Source organism: Oncorhynchus clarkii, chromosome 17 (genome assembly GCF_045791955.1).
Source record: "Oncorhynchus clarkii lewisi isolate Uvic-CL-2024 chromosome 17, UVic_Ocla_1.0, whole genome shotgun sequence".
Classification (NCBI taxonomy): Eukaryota; Metazoa; Chordata; class Actinopteri; order Salmoniformes; family Salmonidae; genus Oncorhynchus; species Oncorhynchus clarkii.
This window is the reverse complement of record NC_092163.1, coordinates 3,537,151-3,560,287: the sequence shown is the minus strand read 5'-3', so window position 1 is coordinate 3,560,287 and position 23,137 is coordinate 3,537,151. Positions and strand designations below refer to the sequence as shown.

At 43.4% G+C, this 23,137-nt stretch overlaps 1 pseudogene; it reads left to right on the top strand.

The window, feature by feature from the left end:
- The first annotated feature begins 7,491 nt into the window (after window positions 1-7,491).
- On the top strand, window positions 7,492-12,734 carry LOC139370239 (zinc finger protein 239-like; annotated as a pseudogene).
- The last annotated feature ends 10,403 nt before the right edge of the window (window positions 12,735-23,137 follow it).

The following is a 23,137-nucleotide window of genomic DNA, read 5'->3' as shown; positions in this document are numbered from 1 at the left end:
ACATCTCTAGGGTTCCATGCTGGTCCATAGTCACAGCCAATAACACATCTCTAGGGTTCCATGCTGGTCCATACTCACAGTCAATAACACATCTCTAGGGTTCCAAAGTCACAGTCAATAACACATCTCTAGGGTTCCATGCTGGTCCATACTCACAGCCAATAACACATCTCTAGGGTTCCATGCTGGTCCATAGTCACAGTCAATAACACATCTCTAGGGTTCCATGCTGGTCCATACTCACAGCCAATAACACATCTCTAGGGTTCCATGCTGGTCCATAGTCACAGTCAATAACACATCTCTAGGGTTCCATGCTGGTCCATACTCACAGTCAATAACACATCTCTAGGGTTCCATGCTGGTCCATAGTCACAGTCAATAACACATCTCTAGGTTTCCATGCTGGTCCATAGTCACAGTCAATAACACATCTCTAGGTTTCCATGCTGGTCCATAGTCACAGTCAATAACACATCTCTAGGTTTCCATGCTGGTCCATAGTCACAGTCAATAACACATCTCTAGGTTTCCATGCTGGTCCATAGTCACAGTCAATAACACATCTCTAGGGTTCCATGCTGGTCCATAGTCACAGTCAATAACACATCTCTAGGTTTCCATGCTGGTCCATAGTCACAGTCAATAACACATCTCTAGGGTTCCATGCTGGTCCATAGTCACAGTCAATAACACATCTCTAGGGTTCCATGCTGGTCCATAGTCACAGTCAATAACACATCTCTAGGGTTCCATGCTGGTCCATACTCACAGTCAGTAACACATCTCTAGGGTTCCATGCTGGTCCATAGTCACAGTCAATAACACATCTCTAGGGTTCCATGCTGGTCCATACTCACAGTCAATAACACATCTCTAGGGTTCCATGCTGGTCCATAGTCACAGTCAATAACACATCTCTAGGGTTCCATGCTGGTTCCATACTCAGTCAATAACACATCTCTAGGGTTCCATGCTGGTCCATAGTCACAGCCAATAACACATCTCTAGGGTTCCATGCTGGTCCATAGTCACAGTCAATAACACATCTCTAGGGTTCCATGCTGGTCCATAGTCACAGTCAATAACACATCTCTAGGGTTCCATGCTGGTTCCATACTCAGTCAATAACACATCTTTTGCGTTCCATGCTGGTTTGGTTGAAAGAGGACTGATGACTGCAGATGTGGGCATTTCAATGGCTAGCCCCACCCCTTTCAGGTGTGGCTAGCCAGAAAGGAGCAGGGATGGGAGGAGTTTGTACAATCTAGTCTAAAATCATATTTTAAAATGTGTATTTTATTGTGATCTATGGATTATAATTGATTGAAGTGTGAACCCTTAGACATTAATTATATGATCTGGGTCCAATTCAAATGATCGATTATTAGATTTTATATCGTTGTTTTATTCTAACTTTGAAACCTCTTGAATTTTGTTGTTTTGTTTCATTGAGTTCATTTGTGTAACTAGTCAACGAGCTAAAGGCAAAGATACTGTTGGTGAGGTAAGGTAAAAGTAGCCGAAAGTCGACCTGTCGGAGGAGGCACCGACAGCACTTAGATGTACAAGGAGGGAGAATGACAATGACATGACATGTTAATCTCTCCTGGCTCAAAGTTGAGGCGAGATTGACTGCATCACTATTGGTCTTTTGTGTGAGGTGTTGATGTGTTGAATGTAACGACTGTCCGTTTCAACCAGTCAGCACACAGTTTGAACATTCATGGGTTCAACACAAGACATGCAACCAGTGGTCTCTTCACAGTCCCAGGTCCAGAACAGAGGCTAGGAAAAGCACAGTATTAAATAGAACTCTCTGTCACCCAGGTAACTCAAGATAGACAGTATTAAATATAACTCTCTGTCACCCAGGTAACTCAAGATAGACAGTATTAAATAGAACTCTCTGTCACCCAGGTAACTCAAGATAGACAGTATTAAATAGAACTCTGTCACCCAGGTAACTCAAGATAGACAGTATTAAATATAACTCTCTGTCACCCAGGTAACTCAAGATAGACAGTATTAAATAGAACTCTCTGTCACCCAGGTAACTCAAGATAGACAGTATTAAATAGAACTCTCTGTCACCCAGGTAACTCAAGATAGACAGTATTAAATAGAACTCTCTGTCACCCAGGTAACTCAAGATAGACAGTATTAAATAGAACTCTCTGTCACCCAGGTAACTCAAGATAGACAGTATTAAATAGAACTCTCTGTCACCCAGGTAACTCAAGATAGACAGTATTAAATAGAACTCTCTGTCACCCAGGTAACTCAAGATAGACAGTATTAAATAGAACTCTCTGTCACCCAGGTAACTCAAGATAGACAGTATTAAATAGAACTCTCTGTCACCCAGGTAACTCAAGATAGACAGTATTAAATAGAACTCTCTGTCACCCAGGTAACTCAAGATAGACAGTATTAAATAGAACTCTCTGTCACCCAGGTAACTCAAGATAGACAGTATTAAATAGAACTCTCTGTCACCCAGGTAACTCAAGATAGACAGTATTAAATAGAACTCTCTGTAACCCAGGTAACTCAAGATAGACAGTATTAAATAGAACTCTCTGTCACCCAGGTAACTCAAGATAGACAGTATTAAATAGAACTCTCTGTAACCCAGGTAACTCAAGATAGACAGTATTAAATAGAACTCTCTGTCACCCAGGTAACTCAAGATAGACAGTATTAAATAGAACTCTCTGTCACCCAGGTAACTCAAGATAGACAGTATTAAATAGAACTCTCTGTCACCCAGGTAACTCAAGATAGACAGTATTAAATAGAACTCTCTGTCACCCAGGTAACTCAAGATAGACAGTATTAAATAGAACTCTCTGTCACCCAGGTAACTCAAGATAGACAGTATTAAATAGAACTCTCTGTAACCCAGGTAACTCAAGATAGACAGTATTAAATAGAACTCTCTGTCACCCAGGTAACTCAAGATAGACAGTATTAAATAGAACTCTCTGTCACCCAGGTAACTCAAGATAGACAGTATTAAATAGAACTCTCTGTCACCCAGGTAACTCAAGATAGACAGTATTAAATAGAACTCTCTGTCACCCAGGTAACTCAAGATAGACAGTATTAAATAGAACTCTCTGTAACCCAGGTAACTCAAGATAGACAGTATTAAATAGAACTCTGTCACCCAGGTAACTCAAGATAGACAGTATTAAATAGAACTCTGTCACCCAGGTAACTCAAGATAGACAGTATTAAATAGAACTCTCTGTCACCCAGGTAACTCAAGATAGACAGTATTAAATAGAACTCTCTGTAACCCAGGTAACTGAAGATAGACAGTATTAAATAGAACTCTCTGTCACCCAGGTAACTCAAGATAGACAGTATTAAATAGAACTCTCTGTCACCCAGGTAACTCAAGATAGACAGTATTAAATAGAACTCTCTGTAACCCAGGTAACTCAAGATAGACAGTATTAAATAGAACTCTCTGTAACCCAGGTAACTGAAGATAACAATAAAAAGAGATTAAAACCAGACTAAAGAACACCTTACGGCAGGACGGGGAGTGTGAAGAGAGACATTGTTTTATAATAGATGTTGTATTATGTGATTATGTGGTGGTTGTGATACCACTGTGGTATATGTTTGTCTGGGCCTGGGTATGTGATACCACTGTGGTATATGTTTGTCTGGGCCTGGGTATGTGATACCACTGTGGTATATGTTTGTCTGGGCCTGGGTATGTGATACCACTGTGGTATATGTTTGTCTGGGCCTGGGTATGTGATACCACTGTGGTATATGTTTGTCTGGGCCTGGGTATGTGATACCACTGTGGTATATGTTTGTCTGGGCCTGGGTATGTGATACCACTGTGGTATATGTTTGTCTGGGCCTGGGTATGTGGTACCACTGTGGTATATGTTTGTCTGGGCCTGGGTATGTGATACCACTGTGGTATATGTTTGTCTGGGCCTGGGTATGTGATACCACTGTGGTATATGTTTGTCTGGGTCTGGGTATGTGATACCACTGTGGTATATGTTTGTCTGGGCCTGGGTATGTGATACCACTGTGGTATATGTTTGTCTGGGCCTGGGTATGTGATACCACTGTGGTATATGTTTGTCTGGGCCTGGGTATGTGATACCACTGTGGTATATGTTTGTCTGGGCCTGGGTATGTGATACCACTGTGGTATATGTTTGTCTGGGCCTGGGTATGTGATACCACTGTGGTATATGTCTGTCTGGGCCTGGGTATGTGATACCACTGTGGTATATGTTTGTCTGGGCCTGGGTATGTGATACCACTGTGGTATATGTTTGTCTGGGCCTGGGTATGTGATACCACTGTGGTATATGTCTGTCTGGGCCTGGGTATGTGATACCACTGTGATATGTGTTTGTCTGTGTATGTGATACCACTGTGATATGTGTTTGTCTGTTTATGTGATACCACTGTGGTATATGTTTGTCTGGGTCTGGGTATGTGATACCACTGTGGTATATGTTTGTCTGGGTCTGGGTATGTGATACCACTGTGGTATATGTCTGTCTGGGCCTGGGTATGTGATACCACTGTGGTATATGTCTGTCTGGGCCTGGGTATGTGGTACCACTGTGATATATGTTTGTCTGGGCCTGGGTATGTGGTACCACTGTGATATATGTCTGTCTGGGCCTGGGTATGTGATACCACTGTGATATATGTTTGTCTGGGCCTGGGTATGTGATACCACTGTGGTATATGTCTGTCTGGGCCTGGGTATGCTATATATGTTTGTCTGGGCCTGGGTATGCTATATATGTTTGTCGTGGCCTGGGTATGTGATACCACTGTGATATATGTCTGTCTGGGCCTGAGTATGTGATACCACTGTGATATATGTCTGTCTGGGCCTGTGTATGTGATACCACTGTGATATATGTCTGTCTAGGTATGTGATACCACTGTGGTATATGTCTGTCTGGGCCTGGGTATGTGATACCACTGTGATATATGTTTGTCTGGGCCTAGATATGTGATACCACTGTGATATATGTCTGTCTGGGCCTGGGTATGTGATACCACTGTGGTATATGTCTGTCTGGGCCTGGGTATGTGATACCACTGTGATATATGTCTGTCTGGGCCTAGGTATGTGATACCACTGTGATATATGTCTGTCTGGGCCTGGGTATGTGATACCACTGTGATATATGTCTGTCTGGGCCTAGGTATGTGATACCACTGTGATATATGTTTGTCTGGGCCTGGGTATGTGATACCACTGTGATATATGTCTGTCTGGGCCTGGGTATGTGATACCACTGTGATATATGTTTGTCTGGGCCTGGGTATGTGATACCACTGTGATATATGTTTGTCTGGGCCTAGGTATGTGATACCACTGTGATATATGTCTGTCTGGGCCTGGGTATGTGATACCACTGTGATATATGTCTGTCTGGGCCTGGGTATGTGATACCACTGTGATATATGTCTGTCTGGGCCTAGGTATGTGATACCACTGTGATATATGTCTGTCTGGGCCTGGGTATGTGATACCACTGTGGTATATGTCTGTCTGGGCCTAGGTATGTGATACCACTGTGGTATATGTCTGTCTGGGCCTGGGTATCTTGAGACGAATGCACTCAGCTGTGTGGGTCTCTGGATGTTAATGGAGTACTGGGTTTTGTTTGTTGTGTTTTGATTCCTTCTTTGGACCCCAGGAAGAGCAGCCGCTGCCTCGGCACCAGCTAGTTCAGGGGAACCTTAGTAAATAAACAGAGTCCAGAAAGATTCTGACTGTATCGTCATTGATGGCATGTCAGCATCACTGCAGTCTAAGTTAATGGGTGAACAGTATGACCCGGTGGCCAGAACAGGATTAGACTGTACATCAGTTCACATTAGTTCCTGGGTGAACAGTATGACCCGGTGGCCAGAACAGGATTACACTACATGTACATCAGTTCACATTAGTTACTGGGTGAACAGTATGACCCGGTGTACAGAACAGGATTAGACTGTACATCAGTTCATATTAGTTACTGGGTAAACAATATGACCCGGTGTACAGAACAGGATTAGACTGTACATCAGTTCACATTAGTGATTATGTAAATGCCGGATCTCTACGGCAAGACGCGTCATTCACCCAAGTGTCGTCAAAATGGTGCCCGTTCTGTCTGAGATCTCGTATGCGACTAAAGATACAAACCTACCGTCATAATAAAGTAGGAACAGACCCGAGAGACCCGTCCACAGAATGCCAAGAGTAAAGCAAAGCTGTCATCAAGGCAAAGGATGTGGCTTTCTGAAGAATCTCAAATATAAAAGATATTCTGGATTTGTTCAACACTTCTTTGTTTCTGGTTACTACATGATTCCATGTGTGTTATGTCATAGTGTTGATGTCTTCACTGTTATTCCACAATGTAGAACATAGTAGAAAATAAAGAAAAGGCCTTGAATGAGTAGGTGTGTCCAAACTTTTGACTGGTACTGTATATTAACATGCATTACCATTTCTCCTGGCAATGGAAGAACTGCTTCGGCAGCTTCATGAAACAGAGGCGTACTTCACCTTTGCACCACACCAAGACAACAGCAGAAGTTGCTGAACTATCGGCAAAAAATACAACGAGGCGTTCTCTGTTTCAGACGGCTACCCAATGTCCTTGCTCCGGTCCAAACGCCACGCCCTCAGACTTTAGTTTCTTCTCCACGATGACTCTGGATCTGAGGACCTCCACGATGACTCTGGATCTGAGGACCTCCGCGATGACTCTGGATCTGAGGACCTCCACGATGACTCTGGATCTGAGGACCTACGCGATGACTCTGGATCTGAGTACCTCCGCGATGACTCTGGATCTGAGTACCTCCACGATGACTCTGGATCTGAGGACCTCCACGATGACTCTGGATCTGAGGACCTCCACGATGACTCTGGATCTGAGGACCTCCACGATGACTCTGGATCTGAGGACCTACGCGATGACTCTGGATCTGAGTACCTCCGCGATGACTCTGGATCTGAGTACCTCCACGATGACTCTGGATCTGAGGACCTCCGCGATGACTCTGGATCTGAGGACCTCCACGATGACTCTGGATCTGAGGACCTCCACGATGACTCTGGATCTGAGGACCTCCGCGATGACTCTGGATCTGACTACCTCCACGATGACTCTGGATCTGAGGACCTCCACGATGACTCTGGATCTGAGGACCTCCACGATGACTCTGGATCTGAGGACCTCCACGATGACTCTGGATCTGAGTACCTCCACGATGACTCTGGATCTGAGGACCTCCGCGATGACTCTGGATCTGAGTACCTCCACGATGACTCTGGATCTGAGGACCTCCACGATGACTCTGGATCTGAGTACCTCCGCGATGACTCTGGATCTGAATACCTCCACGATGACTCTGGATCTGAGGACCTCCACGATGACTCTGGATCTGAGGACCTCCACGATGACTCTGGATCTGAGTACCTCCACGATGACTCTGGATCTGAGTACCTCCACGATGACTCTGGATCTGAGGACCTCCACGATGACTCTGGATCTGAGGACCTCCACGATGTCTCTGGATCTGAGTACCTCCACGATGACTCTGGATCTGAGGACCTCCGCGATGACTCTGGATCTGAGTACCTCCGCGATGACTCTGGATCTGAGGACCTCCACGATGACTCTGGATCTGAGTACCTCCGCGATGACTCTGGATCTGAATACCTCCACGATGACTCTGGATCTGAGGACCTCCACGATGACTCTGGATCTGAGGACCTCCACGATGACTCTGGATCTGAGTACCTCCACGATGACTCTGGATCTGAGTACCTCCACGATGACTCTGGATCTGAGGACCTCCACGATGACTCTGGATCTGAGGACCTCCGTGATGACTCTGGATCTGAGTACCTCCACGATAACTCTGGATCTGAGTACCTCCGCGATGACTCTGGATCTGAATACCTCCACGATGACTCTGGATCTGAGTACCTCCACGATGACTCTGGATCTGAGGACCTCCACGATGACTCTGGATCTGAGTACCTCCACGATGACTCTGGATCTGAGGACCTCCACGATGACTCTGGATCTGAGTACCTCCACGATGACTCTGGATCTGAGGACCTCCACGATGACTCTGGATCTGAGTACCTCCGCGATGACTCTGGATCTGAGTACCTCCACGATGACTCTGGATCTGAGGACCTCCACGATGACTCTGGATCTGAGGACCTCCACGATGACTCTGGATCTGAGTACCTCCACGATGACTCTGGATCTGAGTACCTCCACGTTGACTCTGGATCTGAGTACCTCCACAATGACTCTGGATCTTAGTACCTCCACGATGACTCTGGATCTGAGTACCTCCACGATGACTCTGGATCTGAGTACCTCCACGATGACTCTGGATCTGAGTACCTCCACGATGACTCTGGATCTGAGTACCTCCACGATGACTCTGGATCTGAGTACCTCCACGATGACTCTGGATCTGAATACATGCGTGGTATTACAATACTTACATAAGAGGGGTCATCATTAAGATCAGTGATTTTATTATTATGAAATTGGTGTTAACAAATGACACAGTCTGATGATGTATTGGGGTACCGAATTTCTAGTACAGTTTTTTTGAAGGCAATCTATGCAACGCTCATTTCTGAAACCAGCTTATCATTACCGTTACGAAACCCTCTTGTCATTACCGTAATGAAACCCTCTTGTCATTACCGTTTCAAAACCCTCTTGTCATTACCGTTACGAAACCCTCTTGTCATTACCGTTTCAAAACCCTCTTGTCATTACCGTTACGCACCAATATTTAGGATTTATTAGTCAAAATTAAATGGATACTTAAGTAATTTAGGCTTTTATTATTTATACATAAAAATAACATAACAATTATTATGAAATAGATCAATCGAATCTTAGTGATCCAAGAGCAATTTATTTTTTGTTGTTGTCAAGTGCCAGTTTCGTGAAATTCGGCCAGCTATTGAATAAAAAATATTGTTGAAATTGTTTAAGTTCTTCATGGGAAAATCAAAGGGTATGTGCAGTGTGTGTGTGTTCCTATTACATGAACAATCCCAAGTTTGTTCCAGGCTGGTTTTATAGTTGGGTGGGATGGTCAAAATTGACGCTTACAAAAAATATATTATGAAGGTGACATGGCCGGCGCCCCATGGGCCTGTTAGGAGTAGTATTATTATTTAGAGATCTAGCTAATGTGATTTATATATTATGAAGGTGACATGGCCGGCGCCCCATGGGTCTGTTAGGAGTAGTATTATTATTTAGAGGTAGCGATCTAGCTAATGTGATTTGAGTTTCCACTTCCTCAGGTGTTGAAACCCAAATTAATAAGGATATAGGGTGCACATAAAGATGTATGTACCGTGAATAACAGTTAAATTAACACAATTTAAAAGCTAAATATTGACTAATTATTTACCATTTACAACGATCGCAACAACAAGGTCAAAGGTTGAATGTCTCTTGCTCAGTTGCAGCTAATCGATGGCGATATTAAAGGCAATTGCTGACCAGAATGTGGTAAAAGGTAAGCTGGGTGAAAGGGGACCATATAAACGTTGACCAATTATTATTTTTCCGGGCAACATTCCGCAAATCCCATGTGAATGGGGTTGATGGTTGGTGGGGAGACGTTGAAATTTAAAGTTCAAAACGTTAACTAATAAATTAATGTAAAAGAAATTCCTCCATTTATTTCAGAAAAAAAACAAAAACAAAGGGTGTTCAATGTGGATCTTCCGTATAGACCTGGTTGGATCCATAACCTTCCGTATAGACCTGGTTGGATCCATAACCTTCCGTATAGACCTGGTTGGATCCATAACCTTCCGTATAGACCTGGTTGGATCCATAACCTTCCGTATAGACCTGGTTGGATCCATAACCTTCCGTATAGACCTGGTTGGATCCATAACCTTCCGTATAGACCTGGTTGGATCCATAACCTTCCGTATAGACCTGGTTGGATCCATAACCTTCCGTATAGACCTGGTTGGATCCATAACCTTCCGTATAGACCTGGTTGGATCCATAACCTTCCGTATAGACCTGGTTGGATTCATAACCTTCCGTATAGACCTGGTTGGATCCATAACCTGTGAACAAACCAAATGTCTCGGTTCCGTATAGACCTGGTTGGATCCATAACCTGTGAACAAACCAAATGTCTCGGTTCCGTATAGACCTGGTTGGATCCATAACCTGTGATCAAACCAAATGTCTCGGTTCCGTATAGACCTGGTTGGATCCATAACCTGTGAACAAACCAAATGTCTCGGTTCCGTATAGACCTGGTTGGATCCATAACCTGTGAACAAACCAAATGTCTCGGTTCCATATAGACCTGGTTGGATCCATAACCTGTGAACAAACCAAATGTCTCGGTTCCGTATAGACCTGGTTGGATCCATAACCTGTGAACAAACCAAATGTCTCGGTTCCGTATAGACCTGGTTGGATCCATAACCTGTGAACAAACCAAATGTCTCGGTTCCGTATAGACCTGGTTGGATCCATAACCTGTGAACAAACCAAATGTCTCGGTTCCGTATAGACCTGGTTGGATCCATAACCTGTGATCAAACCAAATGTCTCGGTTCCGTATAGACCTGGTTGGATCCATAACCTGTGAACAAACCAAATGTCTCGGTTCCATATAGACCTGGTTGGATCCAGATCCGATCCGTGGGGTAAGCAGCAGAAAATTATTTTTTTAAGCTACTTTATTAACCAGCGCTGATAAATTGTTAATAAAGTGATGGATATCACATTGCCTGTCCCGGTAAACCCCCCTGTCTTTACAAGTCTGTAAAAACACAAACCTCAAGGCAATTCAATTTGGCTGTAAATGGAAGAACAAGCTCTGTATTGCTCCATTATCATCTCATCTCCATATAGAAGAACAGGCTCTGTATTGCTACATGATCATCTCATCTCCATATAGAAGAACAGGCTCTGTATTGCTACATGATCATCTCCATAACAGCTGTAAATAGAAGAACAGGCTCTGTATTGCTCCATTATCATCTCATCTCCATAACAGCTGTAAATGGAAGAACAGGCTCTGTATTGCTTCATTATCATCTCATCTCCATAACAGCTGTAAATAGAAGAACAGGCTCTGTATTGCTACATTATCACCTCATCTCCATAACAGCTGTAAATAGAAGAACAGGCTTTGTATTGCTACATTATCATCTCATCTCCATAACAGCTGTAAATGGAAGAACAGGCTCTGTATTGCTACATTATCATCTCATCTCCCCCTGTATGGACATTCTACTGTAGAAGGATGACATGTAGTGAATCCCCCTGTATGGACATTCTACTGTAAAAGGATGACACGTAGTGACGAATCCCTCTGTATGGACATTCTACTGTAGAAGGATGACACGTAGTGAGGAATCCCCCTGTATGGACATTCTAGTGAAGTTCTACATTGAATATGTTGTTTTTTAATGTAGGAACAGCGTGAGATTCTTTCTGTCAGTCCTGGATACCGTTGTTATGGTGTCTGTGTGCAGCAGGAAGGAACTTAAGAGGTTGTTTTGTGAGCCAATGATAACTAGTGTTAGTGAAATGACTGGATGTCTTTCTTTTTCCCTCTTTATTTTATTTTACCCTTATTTTATTTAACCCTTATTTTATTTAACCCTTATTTTATTTAACCTTTGTTTTATTTAGCCCTTATTTTATTTAGCATATGCGACTGTACCTGTAGACTTCCAGTCATTGCGCTAATGCTAGTTACCAGAATCTCTCTGTATTCCTCTAAAGCCACACTGTAAAATGGATCTGATTTGGATTAAATATGTGGAATCATGTGGAAGTTTCATTCATGTCTCTATGATTAAATAAACACTTTGTTTGTTTTTGGCAGGAGAAAGACCAGACTCTGAGGAACCAAAGGAAGAAATGGCCAAACCAGCAAGACCATACCACTGCTCCCAGTGTGCAAAGAGTTTTACCCAGTTAGGGAACATGAAAAGACACGAGAGGACACACACAGGTGATAAACCTTACCACTGCTCCCAGTGTGGAAAGAGTTTTACCCGGATAGGGTCCCTGAAAATGCATGAGAGAATGCACACAGGAGACAAGCCTTACCCCTGCTCCTTGTGTGTAAAGAGATTTTCCTCATCAGGATGCCTGAAAATACATGAGAAGACGCACACAGGCGATAAACCTTTCCAATGCGCCCAGTGTGGAAAGAACTTTTCCTTGTCAGCGAGCCTGAAAAGACATGAAAGGACACACACAGGAAATACTCCTCATCACTGCTCCCAGTGTGGAAAGAGTTTTACCCGGATAGGGTCCCTGAAAATGCACGAGAGAATACATACAGGAGAAAAGCCATACCACTGCTCCCAGTGTGGAAAGAGTTTTAACCAGTCAAGGGACCTGAAAGATCATGAGAGAATACATACAGGAGAAAAGCCACACCACTGCTCCCAGTGTGGAAAGAGTTTTAACCAGTCAAGGGACCTGAAAGAACATGAGAGAATACATACAGGGGAAAAGCCATACCACTGCTCCCAGTGTGCAAAGCGTTTTACACAGTTAGGTCACCTGAAACGTCATCAAAGAACACACACCGGAGAGAAGCCTTACCACTGCTCTCAGTGTGGAAAGAGTTTTGCCCAGTTAAGTCACCTGAAAGAACATAAGAGATTGCACACAGGGGAGAAGCCTTACCACTGCTCCCAGTGTAGAAAGAAATTTTCCTCGCTAGCGAACTTGAAAAGACATGAGGACACACACAGGAGATAAGCCTTCCAATGCTCCCAGGACCTGTAAATTGATATTTCACATCACATCATCAGAGAACTTACAGTGCTCCCGTTGTCTTATATTTTTTACGACGAATGTGTTTTTTGATTATGCCATATGAAATCGAACTGTACAAAAAATAGATTTGTATGTTTTTATTAGAAAAACATGAATTGAATATGGAGTATTTCAGTTTAAATATACAGTACGCCCGTGTTAATGTAGACTGCTCTGTGATTAAATTATCATTTTAAAACTCTGGCTATGTGTGTGTTTGTGTGTTTATCTGAGTGTGTCATTCCTCCAGCAGATAATCTATTTGGATGTGATGCATTTTGCTCCATTGCTTCCCTCCAAGGAGCCACCGTTGGAAGACACAAGGAGTTACTTCTTAACGTTGTGGAGGGCCTCCGTACCTTGGCAGGAACCCTTCAATGCATTGCTGGAACAAGCCACAACGGTAACCTTCCAGACTCTTAGTAACCCCACTACCAGAGGTGTTTCTCCCCATACCCATTTCAGTTGGTGGCCCACTCTGATGATTTATATCTGACAGAGTGGCTGTAAAATAAATAGCATGGTCACATTTTACAGATGAAGCTTGATTTGGAATGTCTGAGTAGTTCTATATGATGTCATAATTCACCCCTCTGATAATCAAGTGATATTTGGAATGTCTGAGTAGTTCTATATGATGTCATAATTCACCCCTCTGATAATCAAGTGATATTTGGAATGTCTGAGTAGTTCTATCTGATGTCATAATAGACCCCTCTGATAGTGATACATTTGCTCCATTGTTTCCATGTCAGTTGGTTTCCCACTCTGATGATTTATATCTGACAGAGGGGCTGTAAATTAATAGTATGATGATGACATACAGATCTTGGTGGAGTTCCTGACCGACGAGACGTGCAGATGTTGCATTGCATCAACCAATGGTTGCGTGTCACATCTTTAACTGTGCAGTAGGTCATCGGAATGCTATATCATATGATGTGGTTGGCTGATATGTTAAATACTTATTCAGACGTTGTAAGATGAGATCTGGCATGCGTCTGCAACCTAACCAGGGAAGTACACAGAGTGTCTTTAATAGGGTGGTCACATCTAACAGAGTGGTTTTAACTTCACTAGGGTAGGGGTGCAGCATTTGGAATTTTGGATGAAAAGCCCAAATTAAACTGCCTAAATCTTCCACTCTAAAGTTTCCAAAACTTAAAATAATGTCTGCGAGTATAACAGAATGGATATGGCAGGTGAAAACGAGGAAAATCCAACTAGGAAGTACCATTATTTTTAAAGGATGTTTTTCCATTGAAAGCCTATCCACCATACTTTTTTTTTTTTTTTTTTTTTTTTTTTTCACCTTTATTTAACCAGGTAGGCTAGTTGAGAACACCTTTATTTAACCAGGTAGGCTAGTTGAGAACACCTTTATTTAACCAGGTAGGCTAGTTGAGAACACCTTTATTTAACCAGGTAGGCTAGTTGAGAACACCTTTATTTAACCAGGTAGGCTAGTTGAGAACACCTTTATTTAACCAGGTAGGCTAGTTGAGAACACCTTTATTTAACCAGGTAGGCTAGTTGAGAACACCTTTATTTAACCAGGTAGGCTAGTTGAGAACACCTTTATTTAACCAGGTAGGCTAGTTGAGAACACCTTTATTTAACCAGGTAGGCTAGTTGAGAACACCTTTATTTAACCAGGTAGGCTAGTTGAGAACACCTTTATTTAACCAGGTAGGCTAGTTGAGAACACCTTTATTTAACCAGGTAGGCTAGTTGAGAACACCTTTATTTAACCAGGTAGGCAAGTTGAGAACACCTTTATTTAACCAGGTAGGCAAGTTGAGAACACCTTTATTTAACCAGGGAGGCAAGTTGAGAACAAGTTCTCATTTACAATTGCTACCTGGCCAAGATAAAGCAAAGCAGTTCCACACATACAACAACACAGAGTTACACATGGAGTAAAACAAACATACAGTCAATAATACAGTATAAACAAGTCTATATACGATGTGAGCAAATGAGGTGAGATAAGGGAGGTAAAGGCAAAAAGGCCATGGTGGCAAAGTAAATACAATATAGCAAGTAAAACACTGGAATGGTAGATTTGCAATGGGAGAATGTGCAAAGTAGAAATAAAAATAATGGGGTGCAAAGGAGCAAAATAAATAAATAAATAAAATACAGTAGGGAAAGAGGTAGTTGTTTGGGCTAAATTATAGGTGGGCTATGTACAGGTGCAGTAATCTGTGAGCTGCTCTGACAGTTGGTGCTTAAAGCTAGTGAGGGAGATAAGCGTTTCCAGTTTCAGAGATTTTTGTAGTTCGTTCCAGTCATTGGCAGCAGAGAACTGGAAGGAGAGGCGGCCAAAGAAATAATTGGTTTTGGGGGTGACTAGAGAGATATACCTGCTGGAGCGTGTGCTACAGGTGGGAGATGCAATGGTGACCAGCGAGCTGAGATAAGGGGGGACTTTACCTAGCAGGGTCTTGTAGATGACATGGAGCCGGTGGGTTTGGCGACGAGTATGAAGCGAGGGCCAGCCAACGAGAGCGTACAGGTCGCAATGGTGGGTAGTATATGGGGCTTTGGTGACAAAACGGATTGCACTGTGATAGACTGCATCCAATTTGTTGAGTAGGGTATTGGAGGCTATTTTGTAAATGACATCGCCAAAGTCGAGGATTGGTAGGATGGTCAGTTTTACAAGGGTATGTTTGGCAGCATGAGTGAAGGATGCTTTGTTGCGAAATAGGAAGCCAATTCTAGATTTAACTTTGGATTGGAGATGTTTGATATGGGTCTGGAAGGAGAGTTTACAGTCTAACCAGACACCTAAGTATTTGTAGTTGTCCACGTATTCTAAGTCAGAGCCGTCCAGAGTAGTAATGTTGGACAGGCGGGTAGGTACAGGTAGCGATCGGTTGAAGAGCATGCATTTAGTTTTACTTGTATTTAAGAGCAATTGGAGGCCACGGAAGGAGAGTTGTATGGCATTGAAGCTTGCCTGGAGGGTTGTTAACACAGTGTCCAAAGAAGGGCCAGAAGTATACAGAATGGTGTCGTCTGCGTAGAGGTGGATCAGAGACTCACCAGCAGCAAGAGCGACCTCATTGATGTATACAGAGAAGAGAGCCGGTCCAAGAATTGAACCCTGTGGCACCCCCATAGAGACTGCCAGAGGTCCGGACAGCAGACCCTCCGATTTGACACACTGAAATCTATCAGAGAAGTAGTTGGGGAACCAGGCGAGGCAATCATTTGAGAAACCAAGGCTGTCGAGTCTGCCGATGAGGATGTGGTGATTGACAGAGTCGAAAGCCTTGGCCAGATCAATGAATACGGCTGCACAGTAATGTTTCTTATCGATGGCGGTTAAGATATCATTTAGGACCTTGAGCGTGGCTGAGGTGCACTCATGACCAGCTCTGAAACCAGATTGCATAGCAGAGAAGGTATGGTGAGATTCGAAATGGTCGGTAATCTGTTTGTTGACTTGGCTTTCGAAGACCTTAGAAAGGCATGGTAGGATAGATATAGGTCTGTAGCAGTTTGGGTCAAGAGTGTCACCCCCTTTGAAGAGGGGGATGACCGCAGCGGCTTTCCAATCTTTGGGAATCTCAGACGACACGAAAGAGAGGTTGAACAGGCTAGTAATAGGGGTGGCAACAATTTTGGCAGATAATTTTAGAAAGAAAGGGTCCAGATTGTCTAGCCCGGCTGATTTGTAGGGATCCAGATTTTGCAGCTCATTCAGAACATCAGCTGAGCAGATTTGGGAGAAGGAGAAATGGGGAAGGCTTGGGCGAGTTGTTGTGGGGGGTGCAGTGCTGTTGACCGGGGTAGGAGTAGCCAGGTGCAAAGGCTTAGGACCCAGTTCACGAGCTCTATGGCTTCCTCTACATGTGACCAGTGTTTGGGCATTGTTTCAGGCTTTTAATCTGAAAAAATGAGGGAGAAACAGCACTTTCAATCAGTGGCCAGTGGAAATTTCCATTTATCAGCCATGCGCCTGATCGGGAACGCGCCTTTCTTGTTTTTCCTTTCCTATTGACGAAGCTTTTGTCCGGTTGAAATATTATTGACAAAAACAACCTGAGGATTGATTTTAAACATCGTTTGGCATGTTTCTACTAACTTTTGTTGTACTTTTTAAAAACTTTTCGGCTGGACTTAGTGCACGCTCCTTCTGCATTCGGATTACTGGACAAAACGCACCAACAAAATTAGGTATTTGGACACAAAGATTTACATTTATTTAAACATTTAAACATTTATTGTCTAACATGGAGACCTGGGAGTGCCACCAGATGAAGATCATCAAAGGTAAGTGATTAATTTTAATCTCTATTTCAGACTTTTGTGACTCCTCTCCGTGGTTGGAAAATGGCTGTATGGTTCTCTGTGGCTAGGGGCTGACCTAACATAATCGCAAAGTGTGCTTTCGCCGTAAAGCATTTTTCAAATCTGACACAGCGGTTGCATTAAGGAGAAGTTTATCTGTATTCGTATGTTCAACACTTGTACCTTTTATCCATGTTTATGATGAGTATTTCTGTTAATTGATGTGGCTCTCTGCACTTTCACCGGATGTTTGTTTGAGACAATGCAATATTCTGAACATGACAACAATTTCAAATTAGATTTTTGGACAAAGATTAACTTTATCGAACAAAACACGCATTTATTGTGTAACATGAAGTCCTGTGAGTGCCATCTGATGAAGATCACCAAAGGTTAGTGATTCATTTAAATCGCTATTTCTTACTTTTATGAGCCCTCTCCATGGCTGGAAAATGGCTGTATGGTTATCTGTGACTAGGTGCTGACCTAACATAATCGGTTGGTGTGCTTTCGCTATAAAGCCTATTTGAAATCGGGCACTCAGCTGGATTTACAAGAAGTTGATCTTTAAAATGGTGTAAAATACTTGTATGTTTGAGGAATTTTAATTATAGGATTTCTGTTGTTTTGAATATGGCGCCCTGCAATTCACTGGCTGTTGTCGAGGTGGGACGCTAGTAGTCTGGTCACATCTAACAGAGTGGCTTTAAATGTCTGATCACATCTAACAGAGTGGCTTTGTATATTACAGCCAGGCCATCAATAAGAATTTGTTCTTAATTTTACCTGCCTGATAAAATAAAGGCAGAACAATTGGTCTGTAATTGTTTAGGGTGTTGGGGTCCTGGTGTATTCAAAAAACAAAATCTCCCCCTTTTTGTCCCAAATTTCGTGATGTCCCGTCGCTGTAACTCCCGTACAGACTCAGGAGAGGCGAAGGTTGAGAACAATGCGTCCACCGAAACACAACCCTGCCAGCCGCACTGCTTCTTGACACACTGCTCTCTTACCCCGGAAGCCAGCCGCACCAATGTGTCGGAGGAAACACTGTACAGCTGGCGACCTGAAGGTGGACACCAGTCCAGGTGTTTTCAAGGTTGGTTTAATGGAGGCAGAGTCTTCAGGGAATAAGGCACAGTGCCTGAATTAAGAGAGTTATTTATGATTGTGGTTGGAATGAGAAGAGCAGCTTTCATAGAATGGAGATCACCGTTAAACCATATGGTGCAGAATGGAGATCACTGTTAAACCATATGGTGCAGAATGGAGATCACTGTTAAACCATATGGTGCAGAATGGAGATCACTGTTAAACCATATGGTGCAGAATGGAGATCACTGTTAAACCATATGGTGCAGAATGGAGATCACCATTAAACCATATGGTGCAGAATAGAGATCACCATTAAACCATATGGTGCAGAATGAAGATCACTGTTAAACCATATGGTGCAGAATGGAGATCACTGTTAAACCATATGGTGCAGAATGGAGATCACCTTTAAACCATATGGTGCAGAATGGAGAGACAGCGTTGAGATTGCCTGCAATGACAACAAGCCCAGTCCGATGATGCTGTGACACACCGCCCCAGACCATGACGGACCCTCCACCTCCAAGTCGATCCCGCTCCAGAGTACAGGCCTCTGTGTAACGCTCATTTCGATAAACGCGAATCCGACCATCACCCCTGGAGACAAAACCGTGACTTGTCAGTGAAGAGCACTTTTTGCCAGTCCTGTCTGGTCCAGCGATGGTGGGTTTGTGCCCATAGGCGACGTTGTTGCCGGTGATGTCTAGTGAGGACCTGCCTGACAACAGGCCTACAAGCCCTCAGTCCAGCCTCTCTCAGCCTATTGCGGACAGTCTGAGCACTGATGGAGGGATTGTGCGTTCCTGGTGTTACTCAGGCAGTTGTTGTTGCCATAATGTACTTGTCCCGCAGGTGAGATGTTCAGATGTACCGATCCTGTGTAGGTGCTGTTACACGTGGTCTGCCACTGCGAGGACGATCAGCTGTATGTCCTGTCTCCCTGTAGCGCTGTCTTAGGCGTCTCACAGTACGGACATTGCAATTTATTGCCCTGGCCACATCTGCAGTCCTCATGCCTCCTTGCAGCATGCCTAAGGCACGTTCCCGCAGATGAGCAGGGACCCTTGGATATTTATCCTACAGAGTGTGGCTTTAAGAGGATAGTGTCTTTACATCAGTGTTGGATGTGTATTCTACAGAGTGTGGCTTTAAGGGAATACTGTGTTTACATCAGTGTTGGATGTGTATCTTATCTTTAGTGTGAAGAAAGAACAGAAATGTTTTACAATTCTGTTGTAACAGTAATTTATTTTATTTAAGTGTCGTACACCAATTGTCTTAAAAGACACAATATCACGTATGTCTGCTGTGCACAAAACACAAAAAAGTTTTTTTTACCCAGGTACAGCTAGGTACAGCTAGGTACAGCTAGGTATAGCCAGGTACAGCCAGGTACAGCCAGGTACAGCTAGGTACAGCTAGGTACAGATAGGTACAGCTAGGTACAGCCAGGTACAGCTAGGTACAGCTAGGTACAGCCAGGTACAGCTAGGTACAGATAGGTACAGCTAGGTACAGCCAGGTACAGTCAGGTACAGCTAGGTACAGCCAGGTACAGCCAGGTACAGCCAGGTACAGCTAGGTACAGCCAGGTACAGCTAGGTACAGCCAGGTACAGATAGGTACAGCTAGGTACAGCTAGGTACAGCCAGGTACAGCCAGGTACAGTCAGGTACAGCCAGGTACAGCCAGGTACAGTCAGGTACAGCTAGGTACAGCCAGGTACAGCCAGGTACAGCCAGGTACAGCTAGGTACAGCCAGGTACAGCTAGGTACAGCTAGGTACAGCTAGGTACAGCCAGGTACAGTCAGGTACAGCTAGGTACAGCCAGGTACAGCCAGGTACAGCCAGGTACAGCTAGGTACAGCCAGGTACAGCTAGGTACAGCCAGGTACAGATAGGTACAGCTAGGTACAGCTAGGTACAGCCAGGTACAGCCAGGTACAGTCAGGTACAGCCAGGTACAGCCAGGTACAGCTAGGTACAGCCAGGTACAGCCAGGTACAGCCAGGTACAGTCAGGTACAGCCAGGTACAGCCAGGTACAGCTAGGTACAGCCAGGTACAGCCAGGTACAGCTAGGTACAGCCAGGTACAGCCAGGTACAGCCAGGTACAGCTAGGTACAGCCAGGTACAGCCAGGTACAGTCAGGTACAGCCAGGTACAGCCAGGTACAGCTAGGTACAGCCAGGTACAGCCAGGTACAGCTAGGTACAGCCAGGTACAGCCAATACCCCCTTTTTGATTGGCAATTGCAAGATGACATCCAACCGTTCCCTGGAGAGGCGCCCTGGGCATGGACAACATTAATATGTGTGTAACTCTTGTCCAGGGCTGTGAGCAGACCTTTTGGGGGGCATATAAGGGTAGGCAACAACACATATGCCACGCTGATCCTTAACACGGGGGCCCCTCAGGGGTGTGTGCTTAGTCTCCTCCTGTACTGTAATCACTGGGGCCAAGCTTCCTGCCATCCAGAACCTATATACTAGGCGGTGTCAGAAGAAGGAAGAAGGCCCCCAAAATTTGTCAAAGACTCCAGTCACCCAAATCCTAAAATGTTCTCTCTGCTACTATCATGTATCCTACCATGACTATATCCAACCCTACTCAATGTGTTGTCACTATCATGTATCCTACCATGACTATATCCAACCCTACTCCATGTGTTGCCACTATCATGTATCCTACCATGACTATATCCAACCCTACTCAATGTGTTGTCACTATCATGTATCCTACCATGACTATATCCAACCCTACTCCATGTGTTGCCACTATCATGAATCCTACCATGACTATATCCAACCCACCTCCATGTGTTGCCACTATCATGTATCCTACCATGACTATATCCAACCCACCTCCATGTGTTGCCACTATCATGTATCCTACCATGACTATATCCAACCCAGCTCCATGTGTTGTCACTATCATGTATCCTACTTGGCTGAAGCTTTGATCCAGTGGAAGAAGTATTGAGGAGCAGGGAGGTTAAAGGTCAGTAAAGTCCTATTAAATCATTTTATTTTTATTTATTTTTTATTCCGTTTTTTTTCGTTTCTCTAATTTCATTTTCTTTGTTTAGTTTTTCCAGGTTTCTGTCCCGGTTTTCCTGTTTCCTGTTTTTCTCCCAAAATGTTTTCATTTTTGGGGTGTAGATACCCTTTAATTCAAGTGGCACCAGCAAGAGCCTTGCTTGGTTAGTGGTGTCTCTGTAGCACACATGTGATTGCAGAGTTTGCTGAACAAATCACAACTGGATTGATGCAAATAATCATGATATCATTCTGCCAGGTAGGAACAGACTGCTTTGTTGTTAACATTTAATTGACAAGATTTGTGGGAAAGCTTTTTCATCAACCAGAAGATGGTTGTCATTAGCATCATCGCTAACAGCTACACATAGTGGTAGACTGCACTCAGACACTACACACCGTCATTGGTTCCCGAGTGGCGCAGCGGTCTAAGACACTGCATCTCAGTGCTAGAAGCGTCACTACAGACCCTGGTTTGATCCTGGGCTGTATCACAACCGGCCGTGATTGGGAGTCCCATGGGGCGGCACACAGCATCGTCCGGGTTAGGGTTTGGCCAGGGTAGGGCGTCAATGTAAATAAGAATTAGTTCTTAACTGACTTGCCTAGTTAAATAAAGGTTAAAAAATAAATAAATAAAAACAGCTACTCATAGTGGATCATTAGCATCATCGCTAACAGCTACTCATAGTGGATCATTAGCATCATCGCTAACAGCTACACATAGTGGATCATTAGCACCATCGCTAATAGCTACACATAGTGGATCATTAGCATAATCGCTAACAGCTACACATAGTGGTAGACAAATGCACTCAGACAGGGGCATTTCTGGGCTGTTTCCTCTTCAGAAAGTTAAGGAAAATACAAATCACTCAGGCGAATTTAACAACGACTTGCAGACAGTGGGTTCAGAATAACTATGAGAAAAAAATAATACAAACTATACCACCACCATAAAGGGCACTTCAGAGACAGGAAGGACAATGGGGCATCTTTCTCTACACAGGTAGAGGCATATCTGTCCATGTTGCCTTTTGCAAAGTGGGCACTGCTTCATGTGGCAACAGCAACACTCACCTAAATATCCCATATGCCACTGGGTGAGAGAAGTTTTCATTGTTTTTGGGCACCATTATGTGAAGTGTTATTATGTGTTGTTAGTGAGGAGCCTTGGTCAATTTAGCTCGAATATGCCACCCTCTTCAATCTGCCACCTAATCCTGTCTAATGGGCAGGTCAGCCCTGGAGTAAAGTATTGGCTGTAAGAAGTAAGAGAAAACAACATCTGGTTGTTTTGAAATGACTACTTATGGTATTGCTTTCCAGAATAAACATTGTAATTAATACTTTTCCAATCTGCGTTAGCCACTCCAGTCAGGCGATGTGAGTTTTTTTTATTTTTTTTTATTTTTTATTTTTTTTTATTAATTTCAAATCAATACATAAATCACATGAGGGAACACAAGCATACATAGATTACAAACAATAAACAATCGAGCTAGGGGGTACAATATCACATTACAATTACACAAGGACCTTAAGGGACATGCATATACTTACAATTCTAACAGCTTTTTTGTTAGTAGAGCATTTAACCGTCTTAAAATACAGTTCAATTTATTTTTGTAGGGTAGGAAAATGTGGTTTTCTGTTTGTAAATTTACATTTGTGTATATGAAATTTGGCCAAAAGAATAATGAAATTAATTACATAAAAATGATTCTGCTTATTTCTATTGTATGTAAAGAATCCAAACAGAACATCTCTCCACAATAGTGTAAAATCTTCATAAATGTGTTCAATTATAAACCTACTGATGTCTTGCCAGA